This window comes from Anabrus simplex, chromosome 5 (assembly GCF_040414725.1).
Source record: "Anabrus simplex isolate iqAnaSimp1 chromosome 5, ASM4041472v1, whole genome shotgun sequence".
In the NCBI taxonomy this organism is placed as follows: Eukaryota; Metazoa; Arthropoda; class Insecta; order Orthoptera; family Tettigoniidae; genus Anabrus; species Anabrus simplex.
Window position 1 is genome coordinate 429,032,216 of NC_090269.1, and position 27,559 is coordinate 429,059,774.

The 27,559-nt window shown below is 39.7% G+C and overlaps 1 protein-coding gene across 9 annotated transcripts in view; it reads right to left on the reverse strand.

The window, feature by feature from the left end:
• Positions 1-27,559, reverse strand: part of l(1)G0196 (inositol hexakisphosphate and diphosphoinositol-pentakisphosphate kinase) — a 543,939-nt gene that overhangs the window by 516,056 nt on the left and 324 nt on the right. The gene's annotated exons all lie outside the window — the stretch shown is intronic.

The following is a 27,559-nucleotide window of genomic DNA, read 5'->3' on the forward strand; positions in this document are numbered from 1 at the left end:
AACTTTTCCAAATAGCATCTCTTATGATCATGACGAGTAGGGCCAACATAAATTATGACTTGTTCTGTTACAAGTGTGAGTTCATGCTACCAACAGAACTGCTGTTACTAGCGTTCTTTCCAGTGCAGAACCTCTGCAGAGAAACCTACCTGATGCACTGTACTGATCTCTCTCTTATCATTCACTCAATTCTGAGGATCATCATCTGTGATGAGGCTATTGTTCAGTTGTCTCAATCTCTTGTGGTCCTCAGCCAAACATGCTGCACCAAAGATGTTCAACCCAATTAAACTCTTGGTAACTGAGTGGGAACTTTTCCTTGATCTCTCTTGTTGGGAATATTTCAAAGAATGATAAGTTTTACCATGCTATCATTCCCACATCGCATAGTGTGTCCAAAGAACTTTAAAACTCTTCGTTTACATATTGATGATAATGTGATTCTGACGCTGAGCTGGTTTATAATGGAATCATTTGTGTGAAATGCTGTTCAAGGTATGCATAACATTCTTTGCCAGCATCACATTTCAAAAGAATTGATTTTCTTCAGGTCTGTAACACTTACAGTCCATTTCTTTGCTCCATAGAAGAAAACTGAAAATGCCAGACTGGACACTAGTCTCATTTTCAGTGGTAATGAGATAGAGCGATCCTTCCATAAATGGAACAAATTCGTCATTACATTTTTGGCCGTACCTGTTCTCTTAATCTCAGGCGCACAGATACCTGAACTGGAAATGACTGAACCAAGGTAGAGTATTCTCTAATTCCTTGGAGATGTCTGTGCCGGCTGATTTCTTCACCCTATCAACAATCATTATTTTGATCTTGTACATATTAATTTGTGGTCCCACTTGAGCAATGACATTTTTGACACAATAAATTAGCTCAATCATCATCTTCTCATCACTAGCAATGAGGATGGATATTTTCTTGCCACCAACAGGAAATCCGCCATCCAATTCCTCAAGTGCAGCTTTCATTATGTACTCGCCATAGATATTGGAGAGCAAGGGTGACAGTATACAGCCCTAATGGACACCTTTCTGGATCTTGAAAATCCCAGATAGTTTGCCATAGCTGAGTTGGCTTCATGCACATTCCTTATCAGCCAAACCAGACTTGCAGGAACACCCATTTCCACATTTTCTCCCATTGAACACACAGTCAAAGGCCATCCAGTAGTCCAAAAATCACTGGTACTACTACTGAAAACTCACTGTTACAAAGTAGTTATGTTAGAAAGGAAAACAACCTACCTTTAATACGAGGGCAAGTCAATAAGTATCTGCAATCAATTTTTATAATTCATAACAAAAAAGAATGCACACTTTTTATTGATATCATTTTTCAACATAGTCACCCTGCTTTTCAGTGCACATGGTCCACTATTTCCCAAGCTTTCTGATACCCTCTGCAAAAAAGGTTTTTGGTTGCGTAGCAAGCCACGTATGCACCGCTTCCTTCACCTATTGATCGGAGCTGAATCGACGGCCTATGGTTTGCTACGTCATCAACAGTCACTTGTCTTGTTATTCAGGATCATATCACGCACTTGTTCAATAATGGCATCAATTATGGCTGCAGATGGACACTCGGATCTTTCCTCATCATTCATGCAACCTCTTTTCAACTGTTCAATCTACTGGTAAAAACCTTGCGGTAGCAAAACATTGTCACCGTATTGTGCTCAATGTCTTCTACGAATTTTTGCTCCTGGTACTCGGAATGAGGAGATAAAGGCTAATTTAGGAACGAACTCGATGGGTGAAGCTGTACGCATAAACCAGCTTCGATGGTGGGGTCATGGGGTTTTGTTAGGCGAATGGAGGAGGAGGATAGGTTACCTAGGAGAATAATGGACTCTGCTATGGAGGGTAAGAGAAGTAGAGGGAGACCGAGACGACGACGGTGAGACTTGGTTTCTAACGATTTAAAGATAAGAGGTATGGAACTAAATGAGGCCACAACACTAGTTGCAAATCGAGGATGGTGGCGACGTTTAGTAAATTCACAGAGGCTTGCAGACTGAATGCTGAAAGGCATAACAGTCTATAATGATAATGTATGGACACTCTCCGACCACAAAAAACGGATTACAGAAAGCTGTTCTTCTTTGGTGCAAATAGAGAGTGGCGCGGCCATCTTCACGTCATAACAGCACAAGCTGTACCGATCTGATAACGCTGAAACCTCCCCGACGTAGAGAACGGTTTAAATAAATGTCTTATACGGCTAAAATATAGTAAGGCTTCAATGTCACAGGTTAATATATCCACAAGGGTTCAGTAAACAAAAAGGATAAGTCCACTGTATAGCTTAGTCTGTGTGTTCGCAGGTGTTAACTACTTTCTAGTTCTTGTGGTATACGTAAAATTTGGTTTATCTATTTGAACATCTTGATGTCAGCAGCTCATCAGCATATCTATATTGCTTACAAATGTTTAAAAATTGACATCAATTTAGCCGTATAAGACATTTATTTAAACTTCACACATTGCTATATCCAAGTTGAATAATTATTCAACATATACGAGGAACTTTAACTAAACAACTGGTTATTGTAACTAGTTCATCAGCCTATATATAATGACTGCTAATGTTATTACAGAAGTAAGAAACTCAATTTCATATAAATACCATTATGACTACATAATAGCTACGACCCATATTGTTCTTACAATGTGAAAAAAGCTCATTCCACTTTTGTAATTTTAGCTGTACAAATATTTTGGTGTACACCTTTTTATATTCAATTTTAATGATAAAAACCCTTGTACATATGTAAAGAAAATCAGTTCAAGCACGTACATTTAAAAAAAGTATTGTTAATAATTTTAAGAAATGTAATGTCCAATGTCTTTGTCTTACTTCCTAGGCTGATGATGGCATACCCTAATGCCGAAACTAGTCCCAAATAAAATGAATATGCAATTACTTTGTAATTATCACTATTTCTTGTATTGAATAGGTGGATCCCCATACCTAACAATTTTGAATGTATAGAGTGTATGCACATGACCACAATGGGTCTTCATAGTCATAGTGTGCCTGCACAAGGAGAGTTCATTGGCTCGAGGCACTGTGGTCTCTGTATTTACTGTCACATGGACAGAAGGATGTAAAGCAGGGTTCTCAAACTTCCTATTGTACCCCCACCATAATTTCTTTTCAAAATTAAGGCTGCAAGTTAAGGACATAACAAATAATAGTAATATTACAACTGTGACAAATTAATGTTTTTTGCTAGTGGCTTTACATCACACCGACACAGATAGGTCTTATGGCGATGACAGGATAGGAAAGGCCTAGGAGTTGGAAGGAAGCGGTCGTGGCCTTAATTAATTGCCTGGTGTGAAAATGGGAAACCACGGAAAACCATCCTTAGGGCTGCCAACAGCGGGATTCAAACCCACTATCACGCGGATTCAAGCTCACAGCAGCGTGCCCTTAACCGCACGGCGAACTCGCCTGGTGACAAAGTATTTATATTTAAATAATTCAAATGTTGCAGTCTAATATAATGTGTTTTAGTACCATTAAGATCAGTTTTAAAAAGTTTTATCATTAAAGTTTCAATCAAACCTTTTGAGCCTATTGCAGTAGCCTACTTATTTTTCAGGTACACCATGGATGAAAAGGTACTCTCACATAGGTACATTGTTCAGAAAGGCATCATGAACATTATAGCATAGCAGGCGATGTTAGGACATTCAACTTGTCTCTGCAACCAGAAGTTAATCAAAGATGTTTTCTTGATACTGCATTTGATTGTTTCATCACAAGAGAGTTCAATGACATCTTCCTCTTTTCTTGAAAAGTAATCTGGTAGCCTGAAGTCTCCCACCGCAGAAAAAGGGTTGCAAAGCCAGAACTCTCTGTCTATATTCCGAGGAAAGTACTCGCTAAAATCTTCAATCAGACCTACATAACGTACTTTTATGTTGCTCACAATGGAACAATTAAGCTCAGTTTCATTTTCGTCTATGAAATTTTCTAAGAATGGAAAGAATGAAAGTTTTCTGTTCACAATTCAGAGCTTGTACTTTATCCTGAAACATGAAGACTGCTGAGTGTTTACCCTGCAATCCTAAACTCAAGTCAATGAACCACTGGAAGATATCAGTTAAGAAAGCTACTCTACATAGCCTATCACTGAACTCACACTTACTACCAAGAAGAAAAACTTTAACTTCTTGTCTTAATTCAAACAAACGTGCAAGACAGTTGCCTTTGGAAAACAGCCTTACTTCAGTATAGAAGAGAAGATGTTTAGGTTCACTCCCCATTGCTTCACATTGCAAATAATCTGGAACTGGCTGCTTTTGACTTTATGAAATTAACTATTTTCACTGTTTCTGCAAATGCTCTTTTATAACTTGTGCTGACTGATTGATCATCGCCGATCCAAAACTACTGGATGTATGAAATGAAATTTTGGGGATACATTTATATTACAGTGCAAGTACTCACTAAGGAAGGATTTTTGGATATTCCGTCACTAAGGGGGGGGGGGGGTATGAAAACAGGAGGGGGGATTTTAAAATGAGTATATCTCAAATAATTAACAGTTTAAGGGGATGGGTACAGTAAACAACCTTCAAAATTTTCACATTTTAAATAATTTTTATATCAGCTTCTTCTGTATGTATAACAACGAAACTTTCTAAATAAAGCATTCTAAATTTTTACTATGCAAGCACATCTCAGAATTGATTTTGGCATTATCAAGTTCGCCAATTAATTATTCAAAATGGTGGCTCCTTTTGTGTCTGTACTCACCGTTTCCTTCACAGCTGGGCCATTTATCAATATATTAGTGTTCTGCTTTTTTAAGTGTACTGATTGAAGTTACAGCTACAAAACTGACCACTTACGGAACTTTATTTGCAAAATTAGTATTTTTAATTTTGTGTTATTTAAATATTGCATATTTTGGTCATTTTTTGCATGTAAATAATTTTCTTTCCAAACAATTATCAACCCTAGGCATATGATTTTGGTCACTTTTGTAGACACTGACACTAAGATCATGTGAGAAAAGTGGCATTGTAATACACCATATAGGCTAATTTAGGAGTTATAAGGGAAATGGTTTTGAAAAATATAGTTTTGAGAAAATGAGCTGCAAAGTTAAATAACCCCTGTAAAGACAAAGCAGCCTTCCAGTGTGTACAAAAATGCTGCTGGGGCATAGGATGTTCCCTCTAAAACAGTTTTCTCAGCTTCATTTTTCAGTATTAATTTTCTTCTGCTTTGCTGGCCCCTTTTGTGGCTTCTCATACCCTTTTTTCAGCATACTTTATACGCATCACGTACTCTTGTAGCATTCCACATTCACAAAAGACACCAGGATTCATGCCCATTTTTTGCAGCACAGCCAACCCACACTTCACTCCATCACTAAATGTCATAACTGCATTATTTGTGGCAATCTTCACAATTGTATTTCCACAGAATCCAGTTTTTGGGTACATTTTCAAAATCCTAGCATTGTGAGACTGATTAGCATTCTGTGTATAACCTCCTAAACAACTTTTCAACCATTTAGTAGCAACTAAATCCTTGAAAACAGGCTTAATCACATTCATAACAGCTGAATGTAATGTGTTTTTGTGTTTGTATTCTTGAACTCTGCCTGCAGTGACAGCTCGATGGTACGGGCACCAGGAATTAGCTCCTTTCGGGCAGAAGTAATGAAGTGGATTTTCATCAGATGACTTATGGTACCAAATAGCCCAGATAGCAGTTCTCATATCATTTACTGATGTTGAGTTACTTCTTATGGCATTTCCACTGTAGGTCGTCAGAGTATTTATTGCAGAATCTGCCAGTCTCGTTTCTCCAGACAGTAATTTGCCATTTGAAAGTTTTTTCCCCTTGAATTCTTTCTTCAGATTTCTCAGTCATGTGGCCATACATTTCTGAACATGTTCAATACATACAGCCTTAGTGACTGATATACTAGGACCATACGGTTGCATATCTTACGCAGCTTTGAATGAATTTGTGTCACCTTCACCAATGTACGCCATACGTTATCTAAGAACGTTCAGAGTTCTCTAAATAGTCTATGCAATGTCTAGTATTTTAAATCATAACTCCTAAACTAGTTCAGATATTTAAGTAATTCTTTCACCAAAATGAACTAGAAGAGTGTAGTTAAACATTAAAAAATACTTTGAAAAATCAAATTTTTGAAGGTTGTTTACTGTACCGATCCCCTTAAAGACATGAAAATTAGTATTTGGAATCTCCTTTAAAAATACAGAAACACATATTTTTTGTTTTCTGAAAATCCACTAAAGAGGGCTAAAAATAAGTGAAAAGGGGGTTGAATTCTTTACATGAGGAGACTTATATCTCAAAAACTGAAGATGTTACAGACATGAAAATAAGAATTTTGAAACACTTTTAAAATAAAGAAACACGTATATTTCTGTCTTTCGAAAATCCACTCAAGGAGGGTGAACAGGAATGACAAAGGAGGTGAATTTTTATAATGAGTATATCTATAGTATAGCTCAAAAACGTAACCTGTTACAGATGTGAAAATTGGTATTTAGAATCTCCTATAAAAGTAAAGAAACATGCGTCATTTGTTTTCGGAAAATCCAATTAATGGAAATCAAAGTGAAAAGGGTTGTGAATTTTTAAAATGAGCATATCTACAATATATTCCCAAAAGTTAACATGTCACAGATGTGAAAATTGGTATTTTTAATCTCTTTTAAAAAATAAACACAATTTTTTGTTTTCATAAGGACACTTGGGGCGGGAGGGGTAAAAAAGATTGAAAAGGGGGTTGAATTTTTTATTAGGATACAGATATCTCAAAAACTGAAGATATTACAGACTTGAAAATTTGTATTTGGGAAATCCTTTAAATATAAACTTTTTTTGTGTGGAAAATCCACTTAAGGGGGTTATAAAAAGGACTGAAATAGGGGGTAGTATTCTTTTCATGAGGATCCTTATGACTCAAAACTGAAGATGTTACAGACATGAACATTTGTATTTGGAATCTCCTTTAAAAATAAAACAAAATCCACGTCAGGGGAGGGGGAAGGTAACAAGAAGTGAAGAAAGAGTTGAATTGTTTTTATGAGGATATTTATATATCAAATACTGAAGATGTTACAGACGTGAAATTGGTATTTGTAAACTTTAAAAATAAAGAAACATGTACTCTTATTTACGGAAAATCCCCTTGGGGTGGGAATGGGGGGCTGAAAGAATTGAAAAATGAGTTGAGTTCTTGTATGAGGATACTTAAATCTCAGAAATGAAGATGTTACATACATGAATTGGTATTTGGAATCTCCTTTAGAAATAAAGAAACACGTATTTGGGGGGGGGGGGGGGGAAATTACTTAAGGGAGGATAATAAGCACTTGAATTCTTTTCTTTTTAAGAGGATACAGACGTCAAAATTGGTATTTAGGATCGCTTTTATAAATAAACATGTATGTTTTGTTTTTGGAAAAACCACTTAAAGGGGGTAAAAAAGAATTGAAAATTTGTTGAATTATTTTTATAGGATAGTGATATCTCAAAAACTGAAGGTTACAGGCATGAAAATTGGTATTTGGAATCTCTTTTAAAAATAAAGAAACATGTATCCTTTTGTTTTTGGAAAATCCACTTGGGGGGGGGGGGGGTGAAAAGTAAAAAAATTGGAGTTGTTTTAATGAGGATACTTATATCTCATTAACTGGAGATGTTACAGACGTGAAAATTGGTATTTGGAATCTCCATATATAAAGAGAGACATATTTCTTTGCTTTCACAAAATCTACCTAAGGGGGGTGAGGTAGAGTAGAAAGGACTGAAAAACAGGTTGAATACATTTTATGAGGATACTTCTATCTGAAAAACTGAAGATTTTACAGACATGAAAATTGGTATTTTGAATCTCATTTAAAAATAAAGAAATACGTTGTTTGTTTTTCGGAAGATTTACTTAAGGTGTGGGGTGCTTGAAAAGAAGTAAAATAGGGTTTGTAGATTTATTATAGTACATATATATATATACAATGCAATGTCCTGACTGATTGTATATCAGCACCCAGGCAAAACTATTCTACATAAAGAAATGAAAGTTTGGGGATACATTGCTACCACAACATAGGCACCCAATAAGGGGGTGAATGGGAGGTAAAACGCTGAAAATTGAAATATCACTCAATGATTGCTCCCTTATGAACTGGATGTTAAATAACCCAAGTTTAGAAACAAAATTCAGTGGCGGTTAATATCCGAAAACAAAAATATTCATTTCTCTGAAACCGTTTGATATATGAGGCTGAAATTTCACATAATTGTTGCTCCTGTACATCTTAGATTTTAAATAAGAAGTGGTCTTAAAACCACATATTCCTAAGGGGATTTCGACCAGGGTTTGGGGCCTGATGACATAAATATTAATTTTTCTGAAATCGTTTTACATACGAGGTTAAAACTTCGCATGATGATTGCTCCTGTATGCCTTACATTTTAACTAAGAAGTGGTCTTAAAATAATACGTTCTTAACAGGTTTTAACTGGGGGCGAGTTCTAATGATCTGAAACGTTCTTTCGACATACAAGGTTAACATTTCACATGATGATTGTTCCTTTATGTTTTAGATTTTAAATAATAACAGGTCTTAAAACAATACACTCCTAATGGATTATTCATCCCTCCAAACAGTTTGACATATGAATTTGTAATTTTACAAGAACTTCAGAAATCGTAGGTGTCAAATATGATATAATTCAAAAGTTGTTGACGTTCTCAAACTAAGTCTTCACATCAGCCAAGGTACTCGACCGTATTTCCAATTTCTCTTCTTTATTGCTAAAGAAATGTATTTGTAAAACTCAGGGTTTTAACTGAAATAATCTTGAACTTAGTACATGATTGGAGGAAAATTTTTTGAGGCTGTATACCATTAAAGACACCGAAGTATTCTTGCACATGTTGAATGTCTAATTTTTAAAGATTTAAACCTCTCAAATTGCTAATCAAATTCCACAAGTTTAATACATATACCCCCCCCCTTCCCCAATGGCACTACAGCCCTTGAAGGGCTTTGGCCTACCAAGCCACCGCTGCACAGCCTGAAGGCCTGCAGATTACGAGGTTGTGTTGTCAGTGCGATGAATCCTCTCGATCCTTATTCTTGGCTTTCTAGACCGGAGCTGCTATCTCACCGTCAGATAGCTCCTCAATTCTAATCACATAGGCTGAGTGGACCTCGAACCAGCTCTCAGATCCAGGTAAAAATCCCTGATATGACCAGAAATCTAACCCGGGGCTCCGGGTAAGAGGCAGGCACGCTACCCCTATATCATGGGACCGGCGATTAATACATATACTAGGCCTAAACAATAATGGAGGTTTCATCTCGATTTTTATCAGAGATCGATGCTATGCTCTATAAACATAAAATTCTGTCTTAGATTTTAAATATGAAGGGGTCTTAAAACAATACACCCATAAGGGGTTCTGGCTGTGGGGGTAGGAATGATGACAAAAACTTACATGAAACCGTTTGAATTATGAAGTTAACATTTCAAATGATATTCTAGGTGTTAAATAACAGAAGGTTTGATACACATTTAACCTCAGAGAGTTAAATGGGGGTTAAGATCCAAAAAATGAAATACTCATTCCTTCCTCCAAAACTGTTTAGTGTATGAAGGTAGAATTCCATATAGCGGTATATATTTTAAATCCTAGGTGTGAAATAGGAAATATTTTTAAACGTTCCACTCCTACAGTGTTAAAAGGGGTTACCTGCAGAAATGAAATGATTCATCCCTCCAAAACCGTTTGATGTGCAAAGTTGTAATTTTACAAGAAGGTTCTTCCTTTACGTCCTACGTGTAAAATGTTATATACTTCAAAATATTTCTCCCCTGAGGGATATAGATGGTGGCTGACTCTCAAAAGCACAATATCCATTCTACTGTAACTGTTTCAGGCACAAACTTAAAATTTTACATGTTAATAAATATTTTACAACATTCACCCCATAAAAAGCATCCATTCAACCATTACTGTTCAACTGACAAAATAAAAATTTCACAGGTTGGTCACTTTTACATCCCAGATCTTAAATAAGATAGGGTTTAAAACATCCCAATTCTGTACTGGGTTAAAATGACTGTTACATCAGAAAATAAATAGTCATTCCCCCAAAACTGTTTGACATATGAACTGAGGGTGTATTTTACAGGCTCAGCTGACAATAGACTCTCCAAAATGTAAAACTCTGGATAATAACTTTCAGTTTAAACCCATGGTGAGGCACGGATATTTTGCTAGTAATAAATATAACGATAATATAATAATAGCAAAACATTAGTGAAAGTATTTTTCAAATTCACATAAAAGTTCAATAGCAACTTAGCTGCCCTATAACACAGTTCTACAAAACACAAAATATTGCCTGTTGCTGTATGTGATGAAGTATTTTTTCATCTGTCTCTTGGTACAAGCCAGAGAAAAATGTAGCTTCCACCAAAGTCTCAGTCCCATTTATGGCTGTGACTGTATGGAAGCTGTTAAGTAGTACTAATACTAATCGGATCACAACTAGTGTGTCTGAATGTTATGAAAAGTGCTATTCATAGAGCCAGTCATGCTACAATAGCACTTTCTGGCTCAGTGAGGAAGGCGATGGAAAACTACTGTACCTCATTCCTCATCTTGCTTAGTACGCCTCATTTTTGGCACCATCATAGGTTTTTGTGGTTTTCCCATAGCCACATAACCTTTCGTGGTGCTATTTGAAGATCCAACCAGCCAACAGGCAGACAACATTAAATAGCATAAATGCTACACAGTATTTGTCATGATAACACTTTATATGAAAAACTGCTTATAAATGGCAATAAAATGCAAACAGCCAGTCAAAAGAGCTTACAAAGAGTCTTGTATCATTCACTTTCCTGAAGCTCACGCTGTCTGATTCTTCAGTCATCAGCCGTCCAATGTTTCAGCGACTATTCTTGTACCAAAGATGCTGGATCCCACAGAACTCGTGGCTCAAATAAGTTGATGAACATAAAACTAGGCACATTTTCAATCGTAAGACAGTTCTTGATGATGATGATGCTTGTTGTTTAAAGGGGCCCAACATCTAGGTCACTGACAGTTCTTAGATGGTGTCATGACGACATTCAAAGTGCTAAATCCCATTTCACAGTCAGCGGTAGTTATTGGCAATGTTGATATCGCCAGTCTCACTTTATTTAAATTGTTTCACATAATTGTGCAAATTTGTTCTCTACCTCAAGCCATGGAATATCTACATCTCCTGGCCATGTACTGTAGAACGTTCCATTACTTGATTTGTTCAATCAGTGCTTTGAACTCTGATGTATTGGCAGTATCACTATGAGAATTACAGTAGTGCTAAATTAAACACAAACTCGTGTGAACAAATCAAAATGGCAGCAACCTTTATACATTCAATGCTCTTTAGAACCATAATTCTGCTCATCAGATGCCATTAGATGATGTTCATACAGAGCTTTGTAACTCTTTACAGTTGCCTCAGCAGTTTTGTGAGATGAAGCTACCCAGCATACAGGCAGAATTCTCCCTACTTTTGCTATTTGCACTCCAGGGTCTTTTGCCTGCAGTTGATACTGATTTTGTTGAGTATCTGTGGTACAATGAATAGACTTTATCCATGAATATCTAAAATTCATTTACTCCAGACACGGAGTTTTCGTTTTTACCAACACTTAGTTCTAGACTATGAAACAGACTATACCACTTGGTAATAGTAGGATACTTCAGACTCAGTAATTTCAGCGCACCAGATTTTTACCCATCGTAGAACTCACACCATCTTTACAAATACCAATCACATAGTTTGCTAAAAATTCATGAGAGAGGCCAATTAAAAATATAATCAGTTAAAAAGGGTATACACTATACTCTCCGAAGAAGCAGACTCCAATTACTGCACAGCAATTTACAGAAAAATATTATTGTTTCACCACTAATGAAATATGCACAGATATAGGCTACTATTAAAAGTACTTTTGATTACATTGTCGTTGATTCATCTATAATAACCGACAATTTTGAATCACCTGCAATTATTTCCTTGCATAATATCAATACAGTTAATTATACTGGAGGCTTACACCCTTATCCAGTTCACTGGCTACCTGTAGATCTATTAAATTAGGGTATTTGTTATATGAAATGCAATTATTTTGCTACACTGTATGCTGTATGAAAAACGTTATTGGTATCTGGATGCTGTTTACCGAGTTGTTGATCAATAAGATGTTGTAATTGCTGCTTCTCTGCAAGGTTAACTTTCTCTGAAATTGTTCAGTTTGCCTTGGCATTTTTTATTAAAACATTTTCTTCCCCTTTCTTGCTTCCATAATACGTAACCTCAGTGATTTTCCATTCTTTTGAAATGTAGAGCTTTGATTCTCTTCCAAACCGATTTCCAGTTCCTTTGAACAACCATACAACAAATTTTCTTCAATAGCTATCCAAGGGTATGCATTCAAGAAGTTTTATGATTGTTGAGCAGTCTAGTATTTTGGATATGGAGGCAAACGTTTGCTTCCAGATGTTGCACAGGTAGAACTACTACAGGCATCTGAACTGAAATCATTTACAACAACCACATGGCCATCGTCACTACCTTCTTTTTTGTGAGGAGATTCCCCAGAACCCTCACAGTCAGTCTGTTTGTTAAAATAACTGAATAATGTCTTCTTTCGTCTTCGTGAAATAGACATTCGCTGTTTATTAACACATTCATGCCCGTATCCGAGTTATTGCCTATAGCGCGTGTCCATGCTCTGGACTATATCCGAGTTAGCCCAGATAAGTGCAACCTTGAATTATAGCCATTCCTACGCACCTGTGGTTTAGTTTTGTGATAAATATATGCGACAGAGATGAGGGTAATACCCTTATGAATGCTTCTACCTGCTTCTGCTCACCAGAAACCACATGGCCTTGGATATTTTCCCTTCCAATGCATTTTTTTATTCCATTTCTGTACCAAGGCTAGTGTTGGCCAAGCTAGATGTGTAGCTGGTTTGTGATTGCACAAGCATGTGTATAGTCACGTTCTAAGTGTAACCAAGGCGCTTAGGGACAATATAAGTGTTAACGAAATTGCTGACATCCTATTCAATGAAGATTCATGTAATGAACTAATTCCTGAACTAAGTGAAAGTGACAGTGATGATAATGATGAAGATTCTCCTGGACACATGACAGAAAGCACAGTACCTGAAGGTGTAACATTAGCTACCACACCTTCCAGAGATACTAGAGAACTTCTTTAAGGTATGTATGTATGTTCAGTCCTCAGCCCTAAGGCTGGTTGGATCCTCAACAGCTCCGCCATCAGCTGTCATAGATGGCCTAGGCATCACTGAAGAGGCGTACTAGGGAAATGAGGAGTGAGGTAGTTTCCCGTTGTTTTCCTCACCGAGCCAGAAATTGCTATTACATATCAGTCTGCCGAGCCTACTGAAATGCATGCACCAACCAGCCCTATGAGCAACATTTTCACACCATTCATAGCAGGGACTGGCTGCAGAAGGAATGGCATTACTAGCATCGCTCATACCTTAGTCACTTTCATATTGTCAAAGCCAAGGATAAGACAGCGACAGATCAATGAAAGTAACAAAATTGCTCTAACCCATACCAGAAGACATAGTGCAGTGTAAACACTAGGTCCTGCCAGCAAAAGCATTAAGGTATGTGCAAAAAATTTTTTCCATATCTTGCTTAGAATTTACTGTGAAAATAATGCGTTGCTGTTTGCTGTGCCACTAACAGCTGGAATAGTTGGGCCAGCCATTTAAATACCCTGCTCAAATGATGGGCGTGAATGTGTTAAAGTTAACTTTTTATATACTTTACAAACTTGATCAAGGCTCAACGACTTTCAGAAGCAAAATTCAAGGAATAAAAAGATAATAAATAAATAAATAAATAAATAAATAGCCATTTTTCTCTCTTTCATATTGTTTTATTCCTTGAATTTTGCTTCTGGAAGCCTTGAGTGTTGATGAAGTTTATAAAGTATAATGAAAAGTTATAAATCTAATAAAAAGCGAATGTCTATTTCACTAAGATGAAGAAGACCTTATTCAGTTATTTTAACCAACAGACTGACTGTGAAGAATCTGGGAAATCTACTTGCGAAAAAGAAGTTAGCGACGATGGCCACGTGGTTATTGTAAATGATTTCAGTTCAGATGCCTGTAGTAGTTCTACCTGTGCAGCATCTGGAAGCAAAATTTTACCTCCACATCCAAAATACTAGACTGCTCAACAATCAGAAAACTTCTTGAATGCATACTCTTGGATAGCTATTGAAGAAAATTTATTGTATGGTTGTTCAAAGGAACTGGAAATCGGTTTGGGTGTTGAAAGAGAATCAAAGCTCTAAATTTCAAAAGAATGGAAAATCACTGATTTTATGTATTATGGAAGCAAAAAAGGGGAAGAAAATGTTCTAGTAAAATAAAGAAAGCCAAGGCAAACAGAACAATTTACGATAAAGTTAACCTTGCAGAGAAGTGAACTAACTATATTGGTATGTTTGGTTTTGTCATTTTGTCAATTTTTCAGTAAGAATCGGTCCTATACCCCCTGGAAAACCTGCGTGTATCCCCCAGGGGTACCACAGTTTGAGAATCGCTGATGTAAAGGGTTCAATTGCACTTCTGAGGAACAGCTGATATTCCTGCTGGAACTCCCACCACCTCGATTGCAAAGACGTTTATGTCCACTCTAGTTATAGGAAGCTGAACGGCGTCTGCCATAGAAAATTTAAAAAATAAGGTTCTCTGCAGGATAGTGGACACTTAAAATAAGGTACTTGTAGGGAGGCCGATTGTTGCCAATTTATTATGGGTGCTCTTAAATACTATTACGTATTTTCATTAGTGCACAAGGACAAAGTTAAGGTGAAAAAGACTCCGTTCTTACAAAGTTACCCAAGAATAAAACACTGAGTAGAGTACACTACCTTCCAGAGACTCCATGCCATGCACCCTCAATGAGTAATATCAATTGTGTGACATGAAACAGTAACTGTAGTGCACTACCTCCTACAGGCTCTATGCCATGCACTCTCGACGAGTTATATAAATGGTCTGACATGAAACAGTGCCTGTAGTGCACTGCCTTCTACAGGCTGTATGACATGCACTCCCGATGAGTCATATCATTGGTCTGATATGAAACAAAGTCTATACTGCACTGCCTTCTACAGCCCCTATGGCGTCCATTTTCGACTAGTTATATCAATGGCCTGACATGAAACAGTGCCCAGAGCACACTCCCTTCTACAGACAATATGCCATGCACTCTCGACTAGTTATATCAATTATCTGACATGAAGCAGTGCCTAGAGCGCACTCCCTTCTAGAGGCTCTATGCCATGCACTCTCGACTAGTTATATCAATATCTGACATGAAGCAGTGCCTAGAGCGCACTCCCTTCTAGAGGCTCTATGCCATGCACTCTCGACTAGTTATATCAATGGTCTGACATGAAACAGTGCCCGTAGTGCACTCCCTTCTAGAGGCTCTATGCCATGCACTCTCGACTAGTTATATCAATGGTCTGACATGAAACTGTGACTGTAGCGCACTCCCTTCTAGAGGCTCTATGCCATGCACTCTCGACTAGTTATATCAATGGTCTGACATGAAACAGTGACTGAAGTACACGGCCTTCTACAGGCTCTATGCCATGCACTCCCAACGAGTTATATCAATGGTCTGACATGAAACAGTGCCCGTAGTGCACTCCCTTCTACAGGCTCTATGCCATACACTGACTGACAGTGACAATGCAACACCAAGGAGGAGTGGTTCGAAAGGGATGAAAGTTGGGGGAAAAACAGAGACGGCACGGACGAATTAATTGATGTTTATTTCAAACCGATATGCAGGTTACACAATGCGCACGGCATCGACTCAGTAGGATGTAGGACCACCGCGAGCGGCGATGCACGCAGAAACACGTTGAGGTACAGAGTCAATAAGAGTGCGGATGGTGTCCTGAGGGATGGTTCTCCATTCTCTGTCAACCATTTGCCACAGTTGGTCGTCCGTACGAGGCTGGGGCAGAGTTTGCAAACGGCGTCCAATGAGATCCCACACGTGTTCGATTGGTGAGAGATCCGGAGAGTACGCTGGCCACGGAAGCATCTGTACACCTCATAGAGCCTGTTGGGAGATGCGAGCAGTGTGTGGGCGGGCATTATCCTGCTGAAACAGAGCATTGGGCAGCCCCTGAAGGTACGGGAGTGCCACCGGCCGCAGCACATGCTGCACGTAGCGGTGGGCATTTAACGTGCCTTGAATACGCACTAGAGGTGACGTGGAATCATACGCAATAGCGCCCCAAACCATGATGCCGCGTTGTCTAGCGGTAGGGCGCTCCACAGTTACTGCCGGATTTGACCTTTCTCCACGCCGACGCCACACTCGTCTGCGGTGACTATCACTGACAGAACAGAAGCGTGACTCATCGGAGAACACGACGTTCCGCCATTCCCTCATCCAAGTCGCTCTAGCCCGGCACCATGCCAGGCGTGCACGTCTATGCTGTGGAGTCAATGGTAGTCTTCTGAGCGGACGCCGGGAGTGCAAGCCTCCTTCAACCAATCGACGGGAAATTGTTCTGTCGATATTGGAACAGCCAGTGTGTCTTGCACATGCTGAAGAATGGCGGTTGACGTGGCGTGCGGGGCTGCCACCGCTTGGCGGCGGATGCGCCGATCCTCGCTTGCTGACGTCATTCGGGCTGCGCCTGGACCCCTCGCACGTGCCACATGTCCCTGCGCCAACCATCTTCGCCACAGGCGCTGCACCATGGACACATCCCTATGGGTATCGGCTGCGATTTGACGAAGCGACAAACCTGCCCTTCTCAGCCCGATCACCATACCCCTCGTAAAGTCGTCTGTCTGCTGGAAATGCCTCAGTTGACGGCGGCCTGGCATTCTTAGCTATACACGTGTCCTGTGGCACACGACAACACGTTCTACAATGACTGTCGGCTGAGAAATCACGGTACGAAGTGGGCCATTCGCCAACGCCGTGTCCCATTTATCGTTCGCTACGTGCGCAGCACAGCGGCGCATTTCACATCATGAGCATACCTCAGTGACGTCAGTCTACCCTGCAATTGGCATAAAGTTCTGACCACTCCTTCTTGGTGTTGCATTTGCTCTGTCAGTCAGCGTAAATTGTCTGACATGAAACAGTGCCCGGAGTGCACTCCCTTTTAGAGGCTCTATGCCATGCACTCTCGACTAGTTATATCAATGGTCTGACATGAAGCAGTGACTGTAGTGCACTGCCTTCTACAGGCTCTATGCCATGCACTCTCGACTAGTTATATCAATGGTCTGACATGAAGCAGTGACTGTAGTGCACTGCCTTCTACAGGCTCTATGCCATGCACTCTCGACTAGTTATATCAATATCTGACATGAAACAGTGACTGTAGTGCACTGCCTTCTACAGGCTCTATGCCATGCACTCTCGACTAGTTATATCAATGGTCTGACATGAAGCAGTGACTGTAGTGCACTGGCTTCTACAGGCTCTATGCCATGCATTCTCGACGAGTTATATCAATGACTGACATGAAACAGTGCCTAGAGCGCACACCCTTCTAGAGGCTCTATGCCATGCACTCTCGATGAGTTATATCAATGACTGACATGAAACAGTGCCCGTAGTGCAATGCCTTCTACAGGCTTTATGCCATGCATTCTCGACGAGTTATATCAATGGTCTGACATGAAACAGTGCCCGTAGTGCAATGCCTTCTACAGGCTCTATGCCATGCACTCTTGACGAGTTATACCAATGACTGACATGAAACAGTGCCTAGAGCACACACCCTTCTAGAGGCTCTATGCCATGCACTCTCGACGAGTTATATCAATGACTGACATGAAACAGTGCCCGTAGTGCAATGCCTTCTACAGGCTCTATGCCATGCACTCTCGACGAGTTATATCAATGGTCTGACATGAAACAGTGCCCATAGTGCACTGCCTTCTACAGACTCTATGCTACATATCCTCGACTAGTTATATCGATGGTGACTTGAAACATTGCCTGAAGTGCACTTCCTTCTAGAGGCTCTATGCTACATATCCTCGACTAGTTATATCGATGGTGACTTGAAACAGTGCCCGGAGCGCACTCCCTTCTACAGGCTCTATGCTACATATCCTCGACTAGTTATATCGATGGTGACTTGAAACAGTGCCCGGAGCGCACTCCCTTTTAGAGGCTCTCATGGTGACATGAAACAGTGCCCGTAGTGCACTGCCTTCTACAGGCTCTATGCCACACATCCCTGACTAGTTATATCGATGGTGACATGAAACAGTGCCCAGAACACACTCCCTTCCCGAGGCTCTATGTGAGGCATCCAACAGAGCGCTTCAGCAGCTGAAAACAATGGGCAATAGTTCATAGGGAGTAACTAAACTACTAGCAACAAAATACAGTCACATCGCAGCTGGCAGCAGAGTGCTACAGTGGAGCATTTAGCAAGTAACCTCCAATGAGCATACTGGAGTTTCATCATATTTTTAAAATACTAATCGTCAAGTCTATAACTGCACACTGGGCAAACTTTGGTAGGCAGGTCCACATTAAAGGAAGCAAACAACGTTGCATTTCCAGGGGCTGAATTGTACCGACAACCACCTAAGTGTTGTATAACCCTCAGGGGATGCACCTCAAGGAACAGAAGGTTCATTTCAGAGAACAGAGAACAAGGAAACCACACTCTAAAATCTATCCTCGCCAAGTGAGCATAGACACAGAAGAGCCGCTCTAATTGTGCTAGGGCTGTCTGCCTGATACCCAGCTAGCCCAAAGATAAAAATCATACGAAACAAAGAGCAAGCTAGATGGATTAAATGGATGTCAAAGTGGCAACGATACAGGACAACAATTTTGGTACGTGGAATATCAGAGTGTTGAATGGAAAGGAAAAATAATTAGTCAAGGAGATCAGAAACTGAAGTCGAATATCTGGTTGCGACTGAAACAAAGAAGAAAGGACGTTTGGAGAACTGTTATGATGGGTACTCATTACTCTTCAGCGGAATTCCACAAACGGAATGTGCAAGAGCTGGCGAAGGATTCCTCGGGTTACGGTAAAGGAGCAGACCATTGCCAATTCACTTATAGGAACTGTTAAATACTATTACATATATTCATTAAGGTGCAAGGAACAAGATAAGGTGCGAAAATATTGTGTTCTTGTACAATTACCTGAGATATAAAACAATGAATATCGTAGTGCACTATATATGACTATGAGAGCACATGTCAACCATGATTACAGGATTGAGGAATGATGAGTGTTAGAGACAGGGAAATAATAGCCAAAACATAAGTCTGAATTTTCACTATTGTGCATTCGCAATAAATTTTACTAATTGGGAATTTGCTAGGAATAATAAAACTTTTGCGATGCTGTCACAAGAATTTTTAAAAAGGTTTGTAAACTCAGTAGTTGACAATTTATATTTGCAACACAAAAGGCTGTGCAGTTACAGGAAAACCACAAAAACCAATGGCATCACTGAAATGAGGCGTACTAGGCAAGACGAGGAGTAAGGTATCTTGCCATTGCTTTTCTCACTGAAACAGAAAGTGCTATTACATCACGACCGACCCTATGAGCAAAACCTTTCATAACACTCAGACACATTGGTTGTGCTCAGCACCTCCCACACCCCAGCAGCTTCCATATTGTCACAGCCATGGATGAGGCTGGGACTTGGCTGGAAGCTACACTTTGCTCTGGCCTGTGCCATGAGATGGATGCAAAAGAATTTTATCCATCAAGAAATGACAGCAGGCAGAGTGTATCAAACAGTACCATATAATTCAGAATAAAAGGCTTTAGGGAACCAACAGCATAACAGACTCAAGACAGTAGAGGCGAGATACCTGCGATGATTAGAGCAGAAGACCAGGAGAGACATGGCGTTAACCTTGAACATTTAGGCACAGCTGTGTTGGTCTGGTTATCCGGCAAGAATGTCTGACACCAGAAACCCTTGACTGGTATGGGAGACACGCTGTGAAGGAGTAAGACCTAGAAGCAGACCACGAACTATATAGATGGACAACATCAAGGAAGTGCTTCTTGCATTTGGAAAAGACTAGAAACAGACCTGTATCTGAGTGCTGCATAGAAAGACTTGGTGTACTTTATGACAAACCTCTAAACTGCAAGATAGAAGAGGACTGGCTAAGTAAGTGGGTATAACTGGTTGACAGAGTCTATCTCACAACCTCTAAGCTTACAAATATAGCAGCCACCATTACTTCATAAACATTCTGTTGCAGGGTCACAAAAGATAGGTTAGAGACCTAACATGACACAGCTCACTCGATGTCACAGTAAAAAGGGACCGCTGATGTTGGCGCCCCCAGGTTAGCTGTGCAAAGCAGCACACAGGCCTCTAGTATCCCCTGGATAAGACTATTCATCTGCTTTGGTTGGATCCAGTGAGTGACAAGACCCCAATTAAAAAGTCAATGAATTTTACTTCATTATTATTTATTTAGCATATGGCTACACCACTAAAAATTAATATTTACAATTACCTCAAATTACAAATGAATATCCAGGCAATCCTCAAGTTTCCCTGGTAAATAATCCATCACACATCAGAACTTCATCGCTACACACATCATGGATAAAGCAGACACATCCCGCACATGCCATGACAATTCTGAACTGCATGGATTTTTCTTTTTACAATGCTCTGACACAGAGGTCTTATGGCGGCGATGAGATAGGAAAGGGCTAGGACTGGGAAGAAAGTGCACATGGCCTTAATTGAAGTAAGGTTCCGCCCCAGCATTTGCCTGGTGTGAAAATGGGGAAACCATAGAAAACTATCTTCAGGGCTGCCAACAGTGGGGTTTGAACCCAGTATCTTCTGAATGCAAGCTATGTGACCCGAACCTCGTAACCACTTCTAGTCATTTCATAGGTTAACACAGTCTCAAGTTTTAATTCTTCTACATAGGTAAGAATGCCAATTTCTTATTATTGTCGAATCAATTTGAGGAGTGAAGAAGGAAGGAAAGTGAAGTGTTCATGATGATTCTCTATAACGAAGAACAGGAAATTACAAAAGTGAAAACGAACAGCATTGGTGGTGCTAACTGCTGTTGTTTCAAGACACATTATCTTAATCTAGTCTTAAAATACAGTTAGACAGAATAAACAGTATATGAGAGGTACCTGGCCATGACAACAGTCTCCAGACATGTTGCCAGTTAACAGCAAAAACCATGCAAGCTGGATGATGATAATGATACCTGTACGGTCTCAGTTTCTAAGAGAAGGCATTTTGATTTGACGTCTGTTAGGATACCTCCGAGTCACATTCATTTTTATTAAAGTAAACAGCGCACAAATGTGTATTAGGATTTACGGTATTCCATTTGGGATTTTTCTCTTTTGATGCATTTGCTGAAGTGGTATCATTCACGCAAGGCTTTACAAAGCTTACATACACATTGCACAGACGGTTCGTGGAAGCCCCATTGGCTACATACAGAGCCATCTACAGTTAAAGCCGGAAGGTAGGCTTGGCAACGCAGTACCTATCTGTCAAGCGGAGGCCGAGAGAAAAGGAGGCGTGTCCGACTTTGAATTACTTCACCCATATTCACCACATTTACACCAATACGATTATCATGATAAATGCACACTTTTCGTAAAATGGTACTAAGAAACACACACATCAGCAAATGCATTCACTGAAGTTAGAAATGCACATATAATATGAATAAAAACAAAACACTTAAGAACAGTACTCTCAAGCTCCATTATTGTGGAGCGTTGACAGCTTCCTCCGGTTAATGTTTTTATCCTCTCTGCTGACATAACTCGTGTTCTTCATCTGCTTTCAACACTTATTTAACACGACATTGGAAAATGTGGACAATACACAATCTGTCGCACCATTATTGTCATGCCCACAATGACGGCGTTCAAACCAGAACTGTTGATTGTCATCTCTTCCCAAAACAGCTCAGGATAGAGAGAACAGAAATTCTTTATAATTTTCACAATCCAGGTAGTCTTCATATACCACTGTTCTGCAGACACACACAACACAATGTGATGGCACCACTAACCTGCCTCTCTGAAATATTCAAAATAGGGATTACCTGTTTCATTACTCTGCAGGAGACCTAAAGAAGTGCCACGGCTTATCCTTCTGGATATTGTCCTTAGTGTATACCCAGAAATGTACAGCATATCACCCCTGACATCTCAAAATGCCCACAAAAATTCACATGATAAAAGTGAGTCTAACTTGTTTATTACTTCCGTACTGAGCCCAGTAGAATCTGTCTTGATGGAATCAGACATTTCTAATTGGCTAAAGCCGAACCTCACTTTTCCATACCACTACCGCCATCACCGCAACCCTAGAACACCCTTAACCGTAATTTTCATCTCACGTTCTAGAACTTGAAGTGCAGCAACATTGTAGTTACAACTAATAAGCTATAAGTACTGGCTAAACCTTCTTTGTAAGTTATCACTTTGAAACTTTCTTGATAGTAGCCTAAATAATTTGCTTTCGCAGTTCCAAACGAACCTTTTTGAGTAACTCTTCTTCCTTTTAGTGTAAATAATAATAATACTAATAATAATAATAATAATAATAATAATAATATATGCTTTACGTCCCACTAACTACTTTTACGGTTTCTGGAGACGCCGATGTGCCGGAATTTACTCCCCCAGGTGTTCTTTTACTTGTCAGTAAATCTACCGACACGAGACTGACATATTCGAACACCTTCAAATACTACCGGACTGAGCCAGGATCGAACCTGCCAAGTTGGGGTCAGAAGACCAGCGCCTCAAGAGTCTGAGCCACTCAGCCCAGCCCTTTTACTGCAAAGTTGGAAATATTCCCTTAAAAATATGAGGTAAGACAAAGAGTGTGCTTTCACTGCTTACCTCACGATACTCTATGAGACTGTGAAGCATTTTAATAGATTTATTTGTACACATTTAACACTATCATTACAAGAAGTGAAAACCAAAACCAAACCCCTTGGCACTACAGCCCTTGAAGGGCCTTGGCCTGCCAAGCGACCGCTGCTCAGCCCGAAGGCCTACAGATTACGAGGTGTCGTGTGGTCAGCACGACGAATCCTCTCGGCCGTTATTCTTGGCTTTCTAGACCGGGGCCGCTATCACACCATCAGATAGTGGACCTCGAGCCAGCCCTCAGATCCAAGTAAAAATCCCTGATCTGGCCGGTAATCGAACCCGGGGCCTCCGGGTAAAAGGCAAGCACGCTACCCCTACACCACGGGGCCGGTCCTTACAAGAAGTGGTTCCTACATAATTTAATAAATATGCATTTAGTTATCAGGTGTTGGTAAAAGAAATGGCATGTTTAACAGATGTTTAAATATTAAAATATTTTGGCAAATTTGGGAAAATAATTGGACATGCATCAGGGAGAAGCTCATTAAGTTTAGGTGGTAGTATGGTTACGTTGACTTTACTATCGCAAATTTTATCCCCCTTGAAAAACTTTCGTGTGTGACATGTTTTATACATGCGACTGAATCCTTCCCAGGTTCCCAATTATCCTGTTTAAAATGATAAATCCATTTTTGTTTTAATTCCTCGTCTGAAGGAAACCTAAATGAGGTAACAAAACCTTTTTTAATGCTATAGTTGTTACGATACATGGAAAGACAACATTTTCTGGGCATCTGCATAACACGAAACGTTTTATTAATAAGCCAAATTCAGTCCGCAACTTCACAGATAATAACGTTATTGATTTAACGCCCCACTGACTACTTTTATGGTTTTTTGGAGACGCCGAGATGCCAGAATTTTGTCCCGGAGGAGTTCTTTAATGTGCCAGTAAATCTACCAACACGAGGCTGATGTATTTGAGCACCTTCAAATACCACCGGACTGAGCTGGGCTTAGAAAGCCAGCTCTACAGTCAAAGCTATTCACCCCTGCTTAGCCTTCACATTATTTCGATAATAGGCTCTACATATGCTTGTTCTGTCACTTATCTTGTTATATATACTCGAACATATCCGTGAAAAATTAAACGAAACACGAGACGAAGTTCACTAGACATCAACATGCATGAATAGATCCCGCGCTTTCACCTTGGCCTCCACTGGACGTTGCCAAACATACATGACTCCAGCTTGTAACTGTAGTCGGCTATGCTACATAGCATATGGTGAAATCCATGTGTTGCCAACCTCTTTAAAGGACTCCTCATAATATTGTTCGGTTCTGTCCATCTCCGATCGAGCATAGTGTCTGTGGAGTAGAAGTCTGAGTCTATGTCGGCTCTTTCCTTCTTCCTGTTCTGTAGAAGCTCTTGTTCCTGCCTCGTAGATGGGAGTTTCATTCTAAATTTTATGTCCTCCAGTAGAAACGTTTCTGCAAAGCAAGTTCATGTGCCAATATTGAAGGAAACGTCTTAGAAATCCCAAGAGTTCTTTTCAAAAACCTAGCTTTAAAATTTTCAATAACTCTTAGGTCCAATACTGATAGATACTCCCAAATGAGTTCCAGCCCATAAGTTATTAGTGGAAGGACTTTGGTACGAAATAACGTCATGTCTGTATTCAAAGAAAGTCTCGTGGGATCCTTGATGTCATAGTTACTTCTAATAGCTGCAAAGGGTCTCACTCTTACGTGGTTTTTAAAATAGGAAGCTGTAGGTTGGAGTGTGATGCCCAGATATCTAAATGAGCTGACAACGCGCAGGTCCTCCCCACCACACTGTAGTCTGTCTTTGATTGAAGTTCTTCCCCCTTTCCGATATACCATCTGTACTGTTTTGTTTTTGTTGATTTCCAACCTGTTATTTACGGCATAGTCCTAGAGTTCATTCATTACATTTTGTAACTCTTCTTTATTGATTGAACATATATCACTGGCAGGTACATTACGACTGAGGTCGTATGGGTGATCTTTGTAATATCTGCCAAGGCAATGTTGAATAAAACAGGACTTAAGGGGTCACTTTTTGTTGGACACCATTACTATGAGTTACTGATTCTGATGTTGTCTTGCCATCTTGAACTGTGACCCAAATGAAAGCAAGGATGTTGATAATTGCCACAGTCAATGGACTATCGGATCCTATCACATCCGAGTCACAATCAACGTTCTGTTTTACTGACAGAAACACAGGCAAAGCTGTAGAGTCCGCTCCGCAATGTTAGTAATACGAGGCACCACTATGTGGCGCACGCGAAATGACTGTCCTTTGTGGCAAAGCTGTAGACTCCACTCTGCAATGTTAGTAACACGAGGCACCACTATGTGGCGCACGCGAAGTAACTGTCCTTTGTTTAATACATAGATTTCCACTAGTAGTGCTGAGAAAAGTAGAGGTGAGTAGAATAGCACTGCTGCCAACTGTTCGTTATTGGTATGGCCATATTTCTTTTTCTTGACGTGCGGACAGTATGAGCTGCGGCGATAGACAAGAGCCTGCCAAACGGAGTGTTCTCATAACAGAGATTGGGGTGGATGTGCAAAAATATGTTAAAGCTAATAAATGACCTTTATTTCTTGCTGTAAGCCCCCAAAATTAAAGGAAGAACTGAGAAACTGTAAGGTTTAAGTCCGACGCCATGACACTTTCAAGCTTCGCGGGCCTCTTTAGTCTTTTTTCTTTTGCAGTGGTTGGTAAGGTCGGTCAATGCCCGTGATCCTTGGCAGAAGCAATGGATAATGGTGCACGGACCACTACTTTAGGTTATAAAAGTAAATTACTCCTAGAGGCAGGTAGGTTGGGCCGTGGTAGGCGTAATGAACACATCTCTCCTCCAGAATAATTTCTAGGTAAGAATAGCAACACTGAAAGTAACATATTATGTAATAATCCTTGCAAAGCGCACTGTACACTTCTACTGAAACAAAACCCTCTCCACGAGATAACAGAAATAGAACCCTGCTGAGCATCATATTACAGAGTTGTAATAATTTCTTTTTTAAGTACGTAGATGAAAGAAACAGAGTGAAACAAATAGTTCCATTGATAGGTGGAAATCCTTTCCTATTTCTAATTGTGTAGTTCGTCAATACGGAGATAAAGATTATAGATTACGACTAAACTGATGTCAGTAGGTAAGAAATTCAACAGAACTGAAAGCCAGATTGGTGATACAAAGCTGGAACAGCTAGATAATTTTAAATATTTAGGTTGTGTATTCTCCCAGGATGATAATATAGCAAGTGAGATTGAATCAAGGTGTAGTAAATCTAATGCAGTAAACTTGCAGTTGCAATCAACAGTGCTCTGTAAGAATGAAGTCAGGTCCTGGACGAAACTATCTTTACATCGGTCTGTTTTCAGACCAACTTTGCTTTACGGAAGCAAAAGCTGGGTGGACTCAGGGTATCCTATAAGTAGAAGTAACGGACATGAATGTAACGAGAATGACTGCTGATACAAACAGGTGGGAACAATGGCAGGAGAGTACTCAGAATGAGGAGATAAAGGCTAAGGAATGAACTCAATGGATGAAGCTGTACACATAAACCGGCTTTAGTGGTGGGATCATGTGAGGCGATTGAAGGATAGGTTACCTAGGAGAATAATGGACTCTGTTATGGAGGGTAAAAGAAGTAGAGGGAGACTAAGATGTCGATGGTTAGACTCAGTTTCTAACGATTTAAAGATAGGAGGTAAGCCCCGTATAGAACCTAATGAGGCCACAGCACTAGTTGCAAACAGAGGATTGTGGCAATGTTTAGTAAATTCACAAAGGCTTGCAGACTGAACACTGAAAGGCATACCGGTCTATGATGATAATGTATGTATGTATGTATGTATGTATGTATTAAAAAAATGTCTAAGCATTATGCCAGAATTCACTCCACAACCTCGGACGCAGCAAAACAATCAACTGCGCTACACAGCCAGCTAAAGGCTGAATATGGGATGAAGAGATATTGAATCATGTTTACAAGAAAAGTACAACTGGTGAATATTGTCATAAGGTAAAGACATGTTAAAAGGACACATACAGAACAATTACTCATAGGCCTACTGGTATATTGAAACATACACAATTTAGGGTAGGCCCTAGATTATTTAGTGGGATTTTTGTGGAGTTAGAATAAGCATATAGAGAGAATAAGACAGGTGGAAGAATTACCAAATACTACTGTCACAGATCAATTGATGTTCAATCTAGTCCTACTGGTGTACCAGTAATTAATCTAGGCTAAACAACATTTGAAACCAAGAGTCCCCTAACTAATATAACGGTAGCAAACTGACAAGTACAAAATAAAGAATATCAGTGGCATTACATCTACAGTACAATCTGTCAACAGCGTGTCGCTGCGAACACAAAAAATGGATATACTTTGTTTACTTCGTATTTTCGTTAAATGCAGCTTGCGTGCATTAAGTACAGTTTCGAAATAGAACCAAACACAAAACACACAGGAAAGCAAAACTAAAC